The following is a 3370-nucleotide window of genomic DNA, read 5'->3' as shown; positions in this document are numbered from 1 at the left end:
CCGTAATCAATAAAGAGTTATACAACATTCATAAATGTTATTGTTTGTGTTGTTTGTCTATTTTGTCTTACTAATCCTAAATCCAATAAACTAACATCCAAGGCTGCCTTATGAGACTTGAATTTTTTGTGGAGATATACAAAGATCAATGTTCAAGATACAACTTAAAAAGTCTATAGTATAGGGTTAAGGCTGGGTACCTTATCCTAGTAATACTATAGATATGACTCACTTTGTATTTGATACAAACGCAATGATCCAATACATTCGTGTAGTTGACATGTGAGTGGGGGTATCCTATGCAATGAGTTTACATAAGATCGGACCGCAAAATAGTAACCACTAGATGTAACTTTGTTAACTAGTTAGGTTCTTATTTCAATAGGATGACCTCGACAACTTAGTTTTAATCCTGTGTATATTGTGAACTCCTGTTCATGAGAGATTTTTCTTTGATTTGTATGGGTAAGGGTGGTAAGTTCACCGACCCAATATGCTTACTATTTTGAGAACAAGACCGAGTGAGAAGTTGGGAACACAGTAATGCAAGATGGAAATTTCTCCTTCCCACTTTAAGGGTAAATAGATGAGTGTTCCCTTAAGTGGTGTCTCCGAGACTTGAACAAAAGGCCCTACCCTCTCATTGGCCTAAGAGGGGTTTTTGTTTATTTGTTGGACCATAAACAAGTTGTTCATTAGAGGAACATTAATACTTAAGGAGCCAAAGGTAACCCAAGGGTAAAACGGTATTTTGACCCAATTGGAGTTACGAACACTTGTGAAGCATTAACTTGCTGTTATTGATCTATATCCGTGGACACTGAAATATATCTATAGTGAGAAGAGTGCAGCTGTGGGTCTTTTGTGGAGTGTACCCATAATTAACGAATATTGATTAACTTAGTTAATGAGTTTAGCCAATTAATATCATTTCGTTGGAGCTTTTGATCTACAGGTCCACCAATACCCTTTGTTAGCTCACTAGAGGATATTTAAGAGGGATGATTTGAATTGTTCAAATTAATTTGAGGAAACCATATATAATGTGATTAATATATAATTGATTATGGATATGATCTATAATTCAAATTAAATTGGAAAGTACTATTAGAATAAGATTCAATTAATTAATTCAAGTGAATTAGATTAACAAAGAATTAATTAATAGAGAAGTATTTCACATTTACATACGATGTTTATAATAATTATAACATATATATGTATATATATTTTAAATTGGATTTAACGTATAAAAAGTTATTTAATTAATTTGCAAATTAAATTAAATAAGTGTTATTTAATTAATTAATTGTAGAAAAGGGAAATAGGAAAATGATTAGGAAAAGAGTTTGACTCTTCTCTATATAAAGAACTTCCTATGGCCCTTTGGAACACACTGACAATACACAACACAAAGTTTTATTGTGCAAAATTTTCCTAATCCACAAAGAAAATGCTCTCTACTCTCCAAAAGTCTTTTCTCCTCTCCCTCTTCCAATAGTTGAATACCACCTATCATTCTATTGGAATCCTAAAGAATAACAAGGTTACTCTTATAATTGTGCTCGAGATTGTTCAAGAAATCATTCGTGATCAAGATCGTAGGAGAAGTCGTTCGTTGGAACTTTGAGAGGATCATTCTTGGAACTTGGGAATCTACAAAGATAATAATAGTTATAATATTTTTCCCTAAAGCATGCTATTTTACATGTTTATATTTTGTTTTAGTATAATGAATTTGTTTATGTACAAATCGAATTATGAGATGCAAGGCGTTGTCACAGAATGCTTTCGTTGCAGGATTCGATCCCTTCGTTTACATCCCAAGCTTTTGATAATTATTTTATTTCAATTGGGATAAGTGTTGAACATCTTGTAGCTCATGTTCATACACAAAATGGTTTAGTAGAATCATTCATAAAACGTTTGCAGTTAATTACTAGACCATTGCTTATGAGAGCTAAGCTTCCTATATCTATATAGGGACATGCTATTTTACATGCAATATCACTTGTACGCATTAGGCCAGTAGCTTATCATAGGTATATGTCATTACAATTAGTTTATGGCCATGAGCAAAATATTTTCCATCTGAGAATTTTTTTATGTGCAATATATGTTTCAATTGCTCCACCACAAAGCACTAAGATGGGTTCTTAAAGGCGATTAGGAAGATATATTTGATATGATTTCCCATAAATTATTAAATATCTTGAACCCCTAATGGGTGATGTATTTAATGAATGATTTGTTAATTGCCATTTTAATGAGACAAATTTTCTAACATTAGAGGGAGGAATTAAAAATTTGGAAATAGAAATAACATGGAATGCATCGTTATTTTCTCATTTAGATCCCCGTACAGATCAATGTGAACTTGAAGTTTAGAAGATAGTTCATTTACAAAATATAACAAATCAGTTACTAGATGCATTTATAGATGCAACAAAAGTAACTAAGTCACATATACCAGTTGCAAATGTTTCATCGAAATTTGACATCCCAACACAGCAAGTTCTCACTAATGAGTCTGGAACACACCAGAAGCGTGATAGACAAGTGAGTTTCAAAGATAAAAATCCTTAAAAAAGAAAAATAATAAATAGTCAAGAAGACTTGGTTGAAGATATAAATACCAATGAAGAAATCCTTGACATGATTAGTTAGAAAGGTGAAATACCTAAAGATAATAATGAGATTTCAATAAACTATGTCATGACAAGAAAAAGATGGAACAAAACTATTGTAGTTATTGACAACATTTTTGCATATAATGTTGATCTTGATATTATATCTAAAAGTGAGAATCCTAAACCAAAATCTGGTAAAGAATGTTGACATAGAAAAGATTGGCTTTAGTGGAAAGAAGTAATCTAGGTAGAATTAAACTCACTTTCAAAACGTCAGGTTTTTGGATAGTAGTCCAAACATAGAAGGTGTCAAACCTATGGGATACAAATGGGTATTTGTGAGGAAAAGAAATGAAAATAATGTGGTCACAAGATATAAAGCAAGAATAGTTGTACAAGGTTATTTTTCACAAAGACCTGGTATTGATTATGAAAAAACGTATTCTCCGGTGGTGGATGCAATTACATTAAGATATTTAATTGGTCTGACTGTATACGAAAATTTGGACATGCATCTTATAATGTAGTTATAGCATATTTATATTTATCTTTTGAGAATGATATTTATATGAGAATCCCAAAAGGATTGAAGGTATCTAAAATATATAAATCAAATTCTTGGGAATTGTATTCAATAGAGTTACAAAGATTGTTCTATGGATTAAAACAATCAAGGTGAATGTGGTACAATCGTGTAACGACCGGATCCTTACACATTATGATACGACCACTACGACATG

This window comes from Benincasa hispida, chromosome 6 (genome assembly GCF_027475165.1).
Source record: "Benincasa hispida cultivar pf3 chromosome 6, pf3_genome.v1.1, whole genome shotgun sequence".
Lineage (NCBI taxonomy): Eukaryota > Viridiplantae > Streptophyta > Magnoliopsida > Cucurbitales > Cucurbitaceae > Benincasa > Benincasa hispida.
The sequence above is the reverse complement of the archived record's forward strand: the minus strand, read 5'-3'. Positions refer to the sequence as shown.